Raw genomic sequence first — 15800 nt, 5'->3', positions numbered from 1 at the left:
GGATGGACCATATAGAGCCTGCCATATCCAGGGTTCCATCCCATAATCAGCTTCCAAACACTGACACCATTGCATATACTAGCAAGATTTTGCTGAAAGGATCCAGATATAGCTGTCTCTTGTGAGACTATGCCGGGGCCTAGCAAACACAGAAGTGGATGCTCACAGTCAGCTATTGGATGGATCACAGGGCCCCCAATGGAGGAGCTAGAGAAAGTACCCAAGGAGCTAAAGCGATCTGCAACCCTATAGGTAGGACAACATTATGAACTAACCAGTACCCCAGAGCTCTTGACTCTAGCTGCGTATGTATCAAAAGATGGTCTAGTCAGCCATCACTGGAAAGAGAGGCCCATTGGACTTGCAAACTTTATATGCCCCAGTACAGGGGAACGCCAGGGCCAAAAAGGGGGAGTGGGTGGGTAGGGGAGTGGGGGGAGGGTATGGGGGACTTTTGGGATAGCATTGGAAATGTAAATGAGGAAAATAACTAATAAAAAGTAAAAAGTAAATAAATAAATAAATAGTTGGTTTTCCCAGTGAGACTCCCACGGAGAAAACTGAATTTTCATTTGCAAGTGGTTATCAATTGGAGATAGCTTCTTGGTTAGGGATGGGATCATGTGCCCACCTCTCCTTTCAGTTCTAGGACTCCATCTGATACAGACCAGGAAAGGCCCTGTGTATGCTACCTCTCTGTCTCTGTGAGTTCATATGTGTAGCTGTCCTGTTGTATTCAGAAGGCCTTCTTTTCTTGGTGTCCTCCATTCCCTCTGGACAATCTATTCTTCCCACCCCTTTTTCTTTAGGATTCCCTGAGCCCTGAGGGGAAGGAATTGTTGGAGACATCCCACTTAGGGCTGGGTGTTTCAAGGTCTCTCACTTCCTGCATATTATATGGCTGTCTTTTTCTCTGTTCCTACCTGCTGCAGAAGGAAGCTTGTTTGGTCATGGCGGATCAAGGCACTGATGCATAAGTATAACAGAATTTCATTAGGAGTACTTCATTGTTATGCCCCTTTAGTAGAACAGTAGTATTTAGTTTTACCCTAGGTCCTTGGGCTATCTAGTCACTGGTTCTTGGACACCCAAGCAGGATCTGATATGGGTTCCATCTGGTGGTGTGACACAAGTCACACCAATAAAATCAGACATTGGTTGGTTACTCCCACAAGCTTTGTGCTACCATTGCTCTAGCACATCTTTCAGGCAAGCCACCATTGTAGATTGAAGGGTTTGTAGCTTGGTTGCATTTATGTTTCTCCTTCGATAGTGTGCAGAGTACCTTCTGGGTACCAAGAACACTAGTTTCTAGGGGTCAACGGCTCTAGGTAGACAGCAGCTCAACTTTTTCATGTTCAGTGAGTTGTGTAGGTGTTGTCTACAGCAATAGGGCTTTGCCATGGGCTTGTGGAAAACAACCTATAGCCTTGGCTATAGCCTAATTTGCTTGGAGGCTCCCATGGGACCCCTTTGGCCAACAACTCAATTAGATATAGCCCATTCCTTATACTGGAAGCTTCATTTGGTGACAAGAGATGTGCAGTTGGGGCTCTGACTCTCCCATTATTTGGTGATTTCATTTAAATTGCCTTCATATATGTATATATTTTAGGATGCTTCTACTGTATTAGGTTTCCATACTATTCCTCAAATGACCCTTAATTTTAGGTGTGTCTCCCTATATCCCCTCTTTAGTCACTCTTCCCTCTCTCGCTCTCCTCTTGGTCTTCCCATTCAGGCCCCCTTCCTCCCACCAGCATCATCCATCCATCCTTCCATAACTCTCTGTTTTATTTCTCTTTCCTAGGGAGATCTATCTATACACCTAGTTCCTTACTCTATACTTAACATCTGTGGTTCTACAGATTATAGCTTGCTTATCCTTAACTGCTAATATCTACACAGAAGCAAATATATATCATATTTGTCTTTCTGGGTCTGATGATTTTTTTTCTAGTTCCATCCATTTACCTGCCAATTTTATGATTTAATTTTCTAATGTCCAAGTAATAATCCATTAGGTAAATGTACCATATTTTTTTCAATCATTCATATGTTGAGGGACATCTAGATTGTTTCCTGTTTCTGGCTATTATGAATAGAATAGCAATGAACAGGGTTGAACAAGTGTCTGTGCTAGGATGATGCACCCTTTGAGTATACACCCAAGAATACTAAAGTTAGATCTTGAGGTAGATTGATTCCCATTGTTCTGAGGAACCACTATACTTTCCATAATAGCTGTACAAGTTTGTAGTCCCACCAGCGGTGGTCAAGTATTCAACTTTACTCCACAGCATCACCACCATGAACTATCACTTGTTTTATTGAACTTGGCCATTCTGACAGGCATATGATGAAATTTCAAAGTAGTTTTGATTTGCACTTTTTTTGATGACTAAGGATGTTGAACATTTCATTAACAGTTTCTTGCCATTTGACTTTCCTCTTTTGGGAATTCTCTGTTTAGGGGAATGTACTTCCCCTTTTTAGTTGGGTTAATTGATAACTTGATATTCATTTTTTTCAGTTTCTTATATATTTTTGATATTAGCTCTCTATTGGATGTGTATTGCTTTAAAACAAACAAACAAACAAAAACCTTCACAGTCTGTAGTCTGCCATTTCGTCTGAATGATGAAGTCCTTTGTCATGCAAAAGCATGAAGTCCCATTTATTGATTGTTGATCTTAGTGCCTATACTAATGGTATTCTGTTCAGAAAGTATTTTTCTATGCCAATGCATTCAAGGCTATTCCTCACTTTGTCTTCTAACAGGTTCAGTATGTCTGGCTTTATGTTGTGGTCTTTAATCCACTTGGACTTGAGCTTTGTGCAGGGTGCTAAATATTTGTATTCTATTTGTATTCTTCTACATGCAGACATCCACTTAGACCAGCACCATTTGTTGAAGATGCTTTCTTTTTTCCATTATGTATTTCTGTCTTCTTTATCCAAAAATCATGTGGCCATAGGTATGTGAATTTATGTCTGGGTCTTCATTTTGATTCCATTGATTGACATGATTGGTTCTGTGCCAATACCATGCTGTTTTTATTACTATATCTCTGTAGTATGATTTGATCTTGGGGGTGGTAATTTCTCCAGCAGTTATTTTATTATTTGGGATTTATTTTAGCTCTCTTTGTTTTTTGTTTTTGTTTTTGTTTTGTGTATATGTGTGTGTATGTTTCCATATGGAGTTAAAAATTGTCCTTTCAAAATCTGTGAAGAATTGTGTTGGTATTTTGATGGGGATTGCGTTGAATCTATAGATTAATTTGATGAGTTGGCCATTTTTACTATATTAATCCTACTGATGTGAGCATGGGAGATCTTCCCATCTTCGGATATCTTCCTCAATGTTTTAAAGTTTTTAACATACAAGTCTTTCACTTTCTTGGTTAGAGTTACCCCAAGATATTTTATAATTTTTGAACTATTATGAATGGTGTTGTTTTCCTGATTTCTTTCTCAATCTGCCATTGGTATATAGGAAGGTTACTGATTTTTATGAGTAAATCTTGTATCCGGCTACTTTGCTAAAAGTATTTATCAAATGCAGGAGTTTCCCCATGGACTTGTAGGGTTACTATCATATCATCTACAAATAAAGGTAGTTTGACTTTTCTCTTTCCAATTTGTTTCCCCTTACTCTCTCTCAGTTGTCTTGCTGCTCTAGCTAGGACTTCAAGTACTATATTGAATAGGTATGGAGAAAGTGAACTTGTCTTGCTCCTGATTTTAGTGGAATGGCTTTGGGTTTTCATTTAGATTGATGTTGGCTATGGGCTGGTTGTAAACTACCTTTATTATATTGTAATATGTTCCTTATATCCATAATCTCTCCAGGACTTTTAGTGTGAAGGGATGTTGGATTTTGTCAAAGAACTTTTGTGCATCCAATCACATGATCACACAGTTTTGTCTTTCAGTTTGTGTATATGGCAGATTACATTTACAGATTTATATATGTTGAACCATTCTTGCAATTCTAAGGTGAAGTCTACTTGGTAGATAATTTTTTAAAAAGAACTATTTATTTATTATAGACAAATATATATGGGGTATACTGTAGCTCAGACACACCAGAAGAGGGCATCAGATCTCATTACAGATAATTGTAAGCCACCATCTGGTTGCTGGGAATTGAATTCATGACTTCTGGAAGAACAGTCAGTGCTCTTAAACGCTGAGCCATCTTTCCAGCACACACACACACACACACACACACACACACATACACACACACACGCCCCTTGTAGATGATCTTTTTGATGCTCTTGGATTCAGCTTGCAAGTATTTTATTGAGTATATTTGCATCTATGTTCATAAGAGAAATTGGTCTGTAATTCTCTTTCTGTATGTTTTACGTGGTGTAGGTATCAGGGTAACTGTGGTCTCACAAAATGAACTGGGCAATGTTCCTTCAGTTTCTATTTTGTAGAACAATTTGAGGAATATTGGCATTAACTCTTTGAAAATCTGATACAATTCTGCACTAAAACCATCTGACCTTGAGGGTTTTGTTTGTTGGATTATTTGGAGCGGGTTCTTTTTCTTTTCTTTTCTTGTCTTGTCTTTTCTTTTCTTTTCTTTTTTTGGGGGCAGACTTGTAATGACCTCTTCAGTTTCACTAGGAGTTATAGATCTATTTAAATTGTTTATCTGATCTTGATTTAACTTTGATGTGTTCTGTATTTTTTTTTAATTATTACTACATTTAATTTTTACAGACCAGTCATTGCCCCCCTCCCGGTCTACCCTCCTACAGTTCCTCGTCCCATTCCTCCTTCCCACTGCACCCTCCCTCCCTCCCTCCCCCACCCCACTCCAAGAGAATGCCCCACCCCCATCCCACTCCCTTGGGCCTCATGTCTCTTGAGGGTTAGGCGAATCTTCTCCCACTGAGGCTAGACCAGGTAGTCTTCTGATGGATATGTGTCAGGGGCCTCAGACCAGCTCATGTATGCTGTCTGGTTGGTGGCTCAGTGTCTGAGAGATCTCAGGGGGTCCAAGTTAGTTGAGACTGCTGGTCTGCCTATGGGATCACTCTCTTCCTCAGCTTCTTACAGCCTTCCTCTAATTCAACCACAGGGGTCTTCAACTTCAGTCCAATGAATGGGTGTAATTATCTGCATCTGTCTCAGTCAGCTGCTTGTTGGGTCTCTCAGAGCACGGCTATGCTAGGCTCCTGTCTATAAGCATACTATAGCATCAGTAATAGTGTCAGGTCTTGGAGCCTCCCCTTGAGATGGATCCCAAGTTGGTCCTGTCACTGGACGTCTTTTCCCTCAGTCTCTTCTCCAATTTTGTCCCTGAAGTTCTTTTAGACAGGTTTTGTTCCTAAGGTCCATTTGCTTGGAATCTCTTTTTTCAATCTTTTACTCTCGGGTGATATCTATTCTTGATGTTAAGGTGTATATCTTGGGTACAGTAGAGGATTGATCCTGTTTCTGCATCCATTCTGTTAGCCTCTGTCTTTTTTATTGGGGAATTGAGACCATTGATGTTGACAGATATTAGTGAGCAGTACATGTTGATTCCTGTTATTTTGTTTTTGTGCTGTGTGTCCATGTGTGTTTATGTCTTTTCCCCTGACCTTTCTTAGATTTAACTTTTTTTTTTTTAACTAAAGTATCCATTCTTCTATCATGTCTTCAGTGACTGAGATTCCCTCTTGTAGTCTGTTACCTAGGCTTGCCTCTAAGGTTCCTTTTCTGGTCCTAAATTTTTCACTTTTAGATTTCACTCAGTTTGGTTTTTCTTTATTGATTCTACTTTCAGGTCTTAACTGTTTTACTCATTCCCTTCCACTGCTTGTTTTTGATTTATAGATTTCTTTAAGGGTCTCCCACTGGTCCTTGTGGTCTATTAGAAAATGACAATTACCAATTCCTTTCTCCATCAAAGAGCTGAGTATTGGTAGAGGGACAAATTAGACAAATCACTTTACAGAGGAAAATTATTTGATAAAAGTTCAGGGACATTTCAGATTACTAGACAAAATTGGGAATCAGAACTTGGAAACAGCCACAGACTTGAGGAAATGCCTGTAAACTAAGATAAATAATATGAAGGGGTTTTACACAGTTGGTAGAGATAAATCTGAAACCTAGGGAAAAATAATGTACTTACAACTATTACAGGTATATACATATAGAGAGACATAGATACATGATGAAAATTGTACCAGGGGGCTGGCGAGATGGCTCAGCAGGTAGGGGCACTGACTGCTCTTCTAAAGGTCCTGAGTTCAAATCCCAGCAACCACATGGTGGCTCACAACCACCCGTATTGAGATCTGACACCCTCTTCTGGTGTCTGAAGACAGCAACATTGTATTTATTTATAATAAATAAATAAATCTTTTTTTAAAAAAGGAAAGAATTTTAAAAAATAAAATAAAAATAAATTAGAAAAAAGAAAATTGTACCAGGAAGATAAAGGAAAGCCACTCAGCATGGGAAGAGAAAGAGAGCTGCTCAGAGCTGTGGTCAATAGCTAAAGATTATTTTTCTATTTCTGAATGTTTTCCCCACTTTACTTGACAGATCCACTGGAGCATAGTGCAATAATAGAATCGTCAAGACTGCTCTTCCTGGGCTGCAGTCAAAGAACTCTTGTTCTCCGTTGCTGTGGGATTTTCTAGAGTTTATCAATGTAAGGGAGTTTTCTTCTATCCCTAGGCCACTGTAAGTGTTTACTCAAAATTCCCATTGGATGCCAGCAAAGCTTTTTCATCTTTTCATTGGAATGTTCATTGTTAAAAATCTCTAACTATAGTGATGTTCCTTTGCTGAAGGTCTTTTAGTTCACGTATAGCTTTGTTCCATTTGGTCAAGGTGCTGTTATCTTGGTGAACTTCTGGGTGTTATTTGGTAACATTAAATAGGATTTTTATATAAATATTAAAAGATAGGGCTTATCTGTTTCTCCTCCTCCTCTTCTTCCTCCTCCTCCTCCTCCTCTTCTTTTGAGACAAGGTCTCAGAATGTGACCCTGTCTGGCCTGGAATGTGATATATAGACCAGGCTGAACTCAAAGAGATGCATCTGCTTCTGCCTTCAGAGTACTGGGTTAAAAGATGTGACCCACCAAGCAAAGCAATGTCTATGCTCCCTGATGTCTTCAACAACAGAATTTTGGTTTTTGTGTGTGCTCATGTGTGTTTGCAAATTGCTATCTTAGAAATCTAAAAAGTAGCCAGGCAGTGGTGGCGCACGCCTTTAATGCCAGCACTTGGGAGGCAGAGGCAGGCGGATTTCTGAGTTGAAGGCCAGCCTGGTCTACAGAGTGAGTTCCAGGACAGCCAGGGCTGCACAGAGAAACCCTGTCTCGAAAGAAAGAAGGAAAGAAAGAAAGAAAGAAAGAAAGAAAGAAAGAAAGAAAGAAAGAAAGAAAGAAAGAAAGAAAGAGGAGAAAGAGGAGAAAAAAGAAAAGAAAAGAAGAGAAGAGAAAAGAAGAGAAAAGAAAAGAAAAGAAAAGAAAAGAAAAGAAAAGAAAAGAAAAGAAAAGAGAAGAAAAGAGAAGAAAAGAAAAGAAATCTAAAAAGTTCATGTGGAATGCCAGGGCCAGGAAGCAGGAGTGGGTGGGTTGGGAAGCAGGGGAAGGGGTTGGAGGGGATAGGGGATTTTTGGAGGAGAAACTAGGAAAGGGGATAACATTTGAAATGTAAATAAAGAAAATATCTAATAAAAAATCTAAAAAGTTATTTGTTCTTCGTTTTTTAGACGGTCTTTTTAAAAATGGGGCTATAACAAATATTTATTCTGTAACAAATATATATTCTCATGCTAAATAATTTTATTTTTTATTTATTTTAATTTCTCCCCATTTATTGCTGATTGCTGCCCCCCCCTCCCCATTTGTTTCTTGGCAATGTGTTTCTTCCCTTTGTGAAGGCTGAAGGAGGTAGGAGGAGCTGTGATTCCTGCAAGCTATGGGAGGGAGGGGAATCAGTTGGAGCAGGATGATGTAACCTAGGCAAACAGAAGACAAAAGAATTAAGTGTATGTAGTCTCTAAACAACTCTTACACAGTGTGAAGGTGCCTGCGGATCCATAGCAGTGGGGACTGGGATAAAGGTTACATTCCAGAAGCAGCATGAGGACTAGGACATGGGTCAGAAGTAGAGTTCTCTTCTACCATGCCTAAGGGCCTGGCTCAGTGCTGAGCACCATACCACCAGAATAAACATGGAAGTTTCTAATTAACTAAATAAATAGCCAGAAGTCAGGAAAATGGTAAACTAATATTGATTTCAAAGAAGAAGAATTAATTTTGGACATGCCTAGATCATGTTTGCCTTGATGAAGATCTGGCCTGGTGGCATAGGCTTGTAATCCCAGCTACATGGGAGGTTGAAGCCAGAGAGTCAGGGCTTTAAGGCTTGTCTAGGCTAGAGAGCAAGTGAGGGTGGGGCAGAATGTGGTCACATTGCTGAGATCACCCTGCCAGTCAGCTGTCCCTGTTGTTTAGATAGAAAATCCCAAAGCCCAGGAACAGTATTCTCAAAGTTGTACTAACTGCCATCCTCTTCCCTCATCTCTGGTCCTTAGTGAGATATCAGTGCAGGCCTGGGGAGATGCTCAGCTGGGAAAGGCTTGCCTAGCAAGCATGGGAACCTGTGTTTGATCTCCAGATCCATATACAAAGGAAAGATGACATGGTAGCAGATGCTTTTTTTATTATATATTTTCTTCATTTACATTTCAAATGCTATCCCGAAAGTCCCCTATACCCTTCCCCCACCCTGCTCCCCAACCCACCCACTCCCACTTCCTGGCCCTGGTGTTCCCCTGTACTGGGGCATATAATCTTCGCAAGACCAAGGGTCTCTCCTCCCATTGATGGCCGACTAGGACATCCTCTGGGTAGCAGATGCTTCTAACACTAGTGCTGGGCAGCAAAGACTGAGTTTGTCCTCTAACCTGACTATCAACACACATGTACACCCCCTTCCCCCCCACACACACACACCTGCATGCAAACTGTAGACCCAGGATTCTTAAGTAAGTACTTTCAAGCTAATGGAGATACAAGCTTGGTTAGAGTCTGAAGGAAAAACATGTTGACAAATAACTAGGATCGAGTTACTTAAATAGAAGTCAAAGGGGTCTTGAAGTGACCAAGAAGCAGAAGAACATGTGTCATGGCCATAGACACCAGAGCCTCAGAGGGATGCGATGCATGTACCTGAAATCCTTAGAGTCCTTCACTAGATAACAACATAAAATGAACTGCTGAGCTTCACAGCAGTTCACTCCCCGCCCCCCTACCCCCCGCCCCCCCCCACACACCTTCTTAACACACCTTATCCTCTTACCTCCCCTTCCCCTCCCCAATAGTTCATTCATGCCTTAGGCACCACAGTAGGTCGGCGCATGGATGAGGAAGATAAAAATGCCAGGGTGGTCTGCGTAGAATGTTCTAGAATGCCAGCAGCACTCTGGAAACATTCAGAAAAACTGGGATAGCAGTGCTTGATTGGAAAAGGTAAGAATTTACCAAGAGGTGAAAGAAGGAAGTTCAAAGGGAAAAGATAGTAAAGGGATATGAATGGAAGGAGGCAGTGACTGGTGTGAAGACTCGGATCATGCCATGCCCACCACACTGAGCAGAACACACAGCCATGTGGGTCTCTGAATGGGAAACCCTTGCCTGAGCCTGCAAATGTGGGCTAGGTGGTTCCTCTGAAGAGCCATCCCGTAGAAGAAAACCTAATTTGGATATGTGCACATCCTAGAGCCCCATTAACTCTGGGTTAAACACTCAGAAAAAAATAGCATTTCCTTCCCAGTGCGGTGGCAAGCAATACTGCAGCTCTCTGCCACTAACCCCATCCCTCTTCTATAGTGCTCCCCTCTTTTTTTTACATATATATTTTCTTTATTTACATTTCAAATGTTTTCCCCTTTCCAGGTCTCCTCTTCAGAAACCCACTATCCCATCCCTCCTCCCCCTACCTCTATGAGGGTGCTCCCCCACCCACCTACCCATTCCTGTCCTCCTGCCCTGGCCTTCCCCTATACTGGGGCATCAAACACCCTCAGGCCCAAAGGCCTCACCTCCCACTGATGTCCAACAAGGCCATCCTCTGCCACATATGTGGCCAGCGCCATGAGAGGCTCCATGTGTATTCTTTGGTTGGTGGTCCAGTCCCTGGGAGCTCCAGGGGATCTGGCCTGTTGACACTGTTGCTCCCTCCTTGGGCTGCAACCCCCCTCAGCTCCTTCAGTCCCTTCTCCAACTCCTCCATCGGGACCAGGGTATTCCCCTCTTAGCCTCATCCCTCTTCCATGGTGCTTGCTCCCTGCCTCAGCCCCATCCCGCCTCCAGATTTGTCTACTCTGGCACAATCACTTGGGACTCCTGTTCTAATCCTGGCTCTTCTCTGGCTCCAGAGGTGACCTTGGCCCAGTTACACCTTCCCTCTGTACCTTGAGTCTTTCCTTTTCCCTTCTGGGTGCATACTTTCTTTGGTTCTATTTTTGTATTTCCCTAGTAATGGCCCCCAGGAAGGAAATCCTGCCTCAAACCCCCAGGTGTCTCCAAAGTTCTGACATCCTCCTTAATCTTCCAGCTCTGTGACCCCACCTGGTGAGGAGGAGCTACAAATTAGGATAGTAATGGCCCTGCTGATTGCATTAAGGGGTCCTAATGCAATATGCTCTCATGGGGACCATCCATCAGATCAGAGGCCCTCCCCAAGTCCCTGCCACCTCAGTCACATTAGTGAGTCAGCCCATTTATCACTACCACACACCTCCATGGAGACTGGCCTAGACGGATGAGGGGCCAAATCAGATTTATGAGGAGGAATCCTGGGAAAAAAATCAGCCCCATCCATCTCCTAGACACCAAGAAGGGAGTCCTGGTCCCCACTCCCTCCAGTGCTCCATCGGGGAACAAACGGGTGCTAACTGGGAAGCCAGCCTTTGTTTTCCTGAAGGCCCAGAGTTGCCCAGCACAGCCCTGCAAGTGGCCTGTCTTGCAGTCCCATTCTGAAGTAAAGCCTCTCCTAGGACCAGCAAACAGGGCCAGTGCTGCTCAGCTTTTGGGGACCCCAAGGGCATGCACTGAACAAAGCTCTTGGGTTTCATAAAGGATAGCAGAGGGTGGGAGGAAGGGGCAGTGAACCCCACTCAGGAATGAGACCAGACCTGGGCCACATTCCATGGAGGAGGTCTTGCTCTGGCCTTCGGCCTGGGCTAAGGTTTCTCTTTATTTCCCAGGAGTCTCTTTATTATCACAGGGTTTTCGAGGACCTGCTTGAGGTTTAAATCAGACATGCGATTTCTATATGGTTGAAAGCTATTGACCTTTAGCTGAGACAATCTCTCGGCTAGCTCCTAACTTAACCAGACTCCAGCCTGTGTCCATGCCACCTGGCTAGCAGGGGGCCACCCTGCTCTGGAGGGCTCATTATAGCTTACCCTGGCAGCCAGTCTACTCCTGCAAACAGGAGGCACTGAGGAAGTAGAGAATGGGATAGCACATCAGTGCCCATCACTCCCTTTCAGGTGCTAAGACTCATGGGCCCCAGAGCTTGTTTGATTTAAAGACATTATTTAAGAAACTCATGCAGAATTACTTATTACCTTCTAGGATCAGTTTTGGGGTCATAGAAGGATCCTGCTCAAGCAAGGGTCCCTAAAGCTTCAGGGTCATTAACTTCGAAGCAAAGAGTTTGTACTCATTATCTAAAAAGTACAAAAACAAACAAACAAAAAACAGCACTTGCCTAGGGATGCAAGGCTTACCTTCGCCATTCTTGGAAGAGAATGAAACTAGGTGCCATAGCACACATCTGTCTTTCCAGCATTTGGTAGTTGAAGGCAGAAGGATCGGGTGTTGAAGATCACATGAAGCTACATAGCACATTTGAGATTAGCTTGGATGACACAGACCTTGTCTCAAAAAAAAAAAAGTCTTGTCTAAGACTATGCTGCTAGTACGTGACAGATGCTGGTGGGGCTAGGCCCACAGGCTCCATCACTGTCATGGACCCCACAGCCAGGAAAGAGCCTCAGGACCATGAAGCTCAGCGTCTGAACCAATTCATGGAGAGAAGGGCTTGAGCAAGCACAGCTTGGTCAGAAATCCAGGGATACACACACACACACACGCATACATACATACATAATATATACATACATACATACAAACAACATACATACATGCATACATAATACATGCATGTATATACATAATACATGCATACGTAATACATACATACATGCAGTTGCAGGAATACCTGTGAGTATAAGGTGCCCAGTAGAGAAGCAGGGCAGACTCCACCAAGTGCCCAGATGCCCCACTCCCCACCCCCACCCCCGTCGTAGACACCTGTCCTGAGGACAATACCTCAGGCCTTACCCAGCCAGGAACCAGGACTTCAGAACTAGTGCCACCTTGTAGAAGCCTTGTTGAAGTCTACTATCCCTTACTGGGCTCCTGCCCTCCTCTCCCTGGGCCTCCCATGTCTAAATGACAGAAAGACTTTCTACATGGTAGAAAGACCTTTGCAACACCGAGCTGAGGACCAATGGGGGAAGGACTTTTCAGTGCCACATCCTCCTCTACACAAGGACCAGCCACTCACTGACTTTCTTCATCGCCACAGAGGGCTCACATGTGACCCTTCCATCTATTAGGTTAAGGTTTTGTCCTTCCTTCAGCTTCAGATCCCCACGCTCTGGCCATCTTCAACAACTCTGCTGACCCATTTCTGAGCACTAAGGGTTAAGGTGTGTACCCCAGGCCACATGGTCTGCAGAGCATAGGCTCCTCACTAAACGAAGGTGTGTAGCCTGGACCCAGTCATCTGGGGCTGAAGAAGACCAGCACCAACAGAGAAGATGCCCTCCCAAAGTGTATGTGTATTTCATAAACAAAAATCCCAGTGAAATAGGGGTCTGTGAGTCAGGAAGCTGTGTCTAAGCATGTCCCACAGATCTCTCCCTCTCCTTCCTGCTCTCTCTCTCATTTCTCTCTCTCTCTCTCTCTCTCTCTCTCTCTCTCTCTCTCTCTCTCTCTCATTTCTCTCTGTTTCCATTCATCCTTTCTACCCACGGTGTGTGTGTGTATGTGTGTGTATTTGTGTGTGTGTGTGTGTGTGTGTATGTGTGTGTGTGAGTGCATGCACGACTATGCGGGTGTTCTGTAGGGCTCTGGTCTAGGCTGGCTTCTATCTGTGCAAACTCCTTCTCCAGTGCCTCCCATTAGTAACCAAATGCATATGAGTTTCCCATTTGTCTTCCATACCCAGTCCTCCACAGCCCTCAGACAGCACCTCTGGAATAGCCTGAAGCCACCAAGAACTGAATTGTAACTCAAACCAAATCCATGACCTTGGTCTCGAGTCTCATCCTGAGTTCCCTAGCTCAGGACAGCTCATTGTTACTGTCACCCAGTTCGCCAAAAGGACTCCCTTATCTCCTCCATACTTTCCAAATGTGTTCACAGAAAGAGCCCGTCTGTGCCTTCTCCTCTGTCCACACTGTGACTGGCTTCGATGTTCGATGTTCTGGATTAAAGGCCCACCTTTTGGTCCAGAACCCCAAGCTTCTTGCTCAGCATACAGCTAAAGCCACTTGCTGTGAGGGTCTATGAAACCATGCAAGGCACACAGGCAAGCATTTTGTCAATGCACGTTAAAATGAAGTTATTCTTGTTATCATGATTGCTACCATTGTCTTCTCTATTCCATTCTCTACCCTGTCAAGTCACCCATAGACCAGGTAGACAGTCTACACTGCTTAGGCTGCTAAGAGGAAGAGCAGGTTTTGAACCTAGGTCTAAATGGCTCTGTTGTTCTTGTTCTCAGACAAGCTACCTGCCTGCCTGTACATGAAGAATGAATGGACCCAAAAGAGCAGGACAGTAGAGAGGGTGTGAAGTCACAGAGTGAGAATTTAATGAGCAGGTCCAAGAAGGCCCAGATGCCTGCAGAGAAAGGCTGTTGTAGGAGATGAGGGATGAGTTAAATAGGAAACATGGAGTTTGGAGAGGACGTTGGTGGAGACAAGGTGGTAGAAAGGCTTGGAGTCCTTCCAAGACCCTTTTAGGGCCTGCTGGGTAGGGCCTTGGAGGAATCACAGGCATTATTAAAATGGTCTTGATGTAGCAAGTGTAGTCATAATGGGGAGAGTTACTAAGTATGGTCCCTCTTATCTTTCGCCACCATACCAGTGTCTGAGGGGGATTAGGTAAAGCTCCAGCCTTGGTCTGAGCTTGGAGCTGGGATGGGAGAGCTTAAGTTACTACAAGGTCTGCGATCCTGCTCTCCCTTCTCCTTGGGGGGAGGGGGGGGAGAGGTGGAGAGAGAGAGACAGAGAGAGAGGCAGAAAGAGAGAGACAGGCAGAGAGAGAGAGAGAGAGGCAGAGAGAGAGACAGAGTCAGACAGAGACAGACAGATAGGAGATAAAGAAACAGATAGAGACACAAAGAGACAGAGAGACAGAGAGAAACAGACAGAGACAGAGACAGACAGACAGATTTAGAGAGACAGACAGACAGAGAAATGGACAGACAGAAAAACAGACAGAGACACAGAGATACAAAGAGTCAGACAGAGAGAGAGAGAGAGAGAGAGAGAGAGAGAGAGAGAGAATAGAGGTCACAGGCAAGAGGAAGTAACCTGTGGCATTTTTAACTTGAGGAATCTGCCAACTAGATCTCCAGCCTAGCCTGGGGCAAGGGTTAGCTTGTCTGGCAGCAGCTTTGGAACAGAACCCCACAGGCTGGGGAAGCAGGAGGGTCTTGCTTGTCTTTCTGTTGTTTTTCTCCTAAGCTGGCTGGCTGCATCTGGCTGCCACTCTATCCCCTGTCCCCAATGAGAAGCAATCCAGTGCTCCTCTGTGCCCTCCTTTGTCACAAACCAGCCCTGATAGGCCATCTCTGTCCATTAAGCCATCCTGGCAAAAGATGGAAGCTGGATTAGCAGGGAGAGTCCATCCCATGCCTGTCCCCACTGTTCCCCTAAAGAGAGCTGGCTAGCCGGGCTGTGATGGGGGACAGAGGGTCCTTTTCCTTCTGAATGACCTCTGAGACGATGCTTCCCTGGCGTAGGGACTGGAAAGGAGATGGGAGTCCTGACAGCCCAGGAGGGAGGAGACTGCACTCTAGTTTGTCTAATTCAATTATGCCAGATGAGCAGTGTTCTATTTACAAATCAACACGCTTGTATTTTCTGAGATTGCCCAGGATTTCCGAAACTCCAGAAGAGGGTGGAGGAGGCAGATTGTGACACCAAGCAGTGTGCAGGCTGGTTCACTTCAAGCTCTGCCCAGCCCTTTTCTGTAGTGTTTTTACCTTCCACAAAGGCTCTGGGTTCCCTGTCACGCTTTCTTTTTTTCTCCCTGGATCCTGATTGTCCTTCAGTCCTTTGTCACCAAGTGTAACTTGATAAACTGAGCAGAAACACACTGCTGTCCCCATCCTTTCAAAACTGCTGCCAGAGAAAGAACACAGGGGAAAGAGAGCTGAGGTCTTTGAATGGACGTTTAAGCAGGAGTGCGCGTGTGTGGGAGTACACACACACACACACACACACACACACACACACACACACACACACAGAGAGAGAGAGAGAGAGAGAGAGAGAGAGAGTCACATACATACCAGGACGTAGAGTTGCCTAGGGTGGTTGTCTCCCAGACCATTGTGCATGGGGCCTGGTCCTGAAGTCCTAGGAGCAATGCCCCCCCAGCTCCCAGGGACACCCCTCATTGCAGGCCCTTGTTGCAGCCGCCCAGTGGGCGGTGCCAGGGCAGGTTTCAGGCTATAAAG

The sequence above is a fragment of the Mus musculus genome, chromosome 6 (genome assembly GCF_000001635.26).
Source record: "Mus musculus strain C57BL/6J chromosome 6, GRCm38.p6 C57BL/6J".
NCBI classification, from domain to species: Eukaryota; Metazoa; Chordata; class Mammalia; order Rodentia; family Muridae; genus Mus; species Mus musculus.
The sequence above is the reverse complement of the archived record's forward strand: the minus strand, read 5'-3'. Positions refer to the sequence as shown.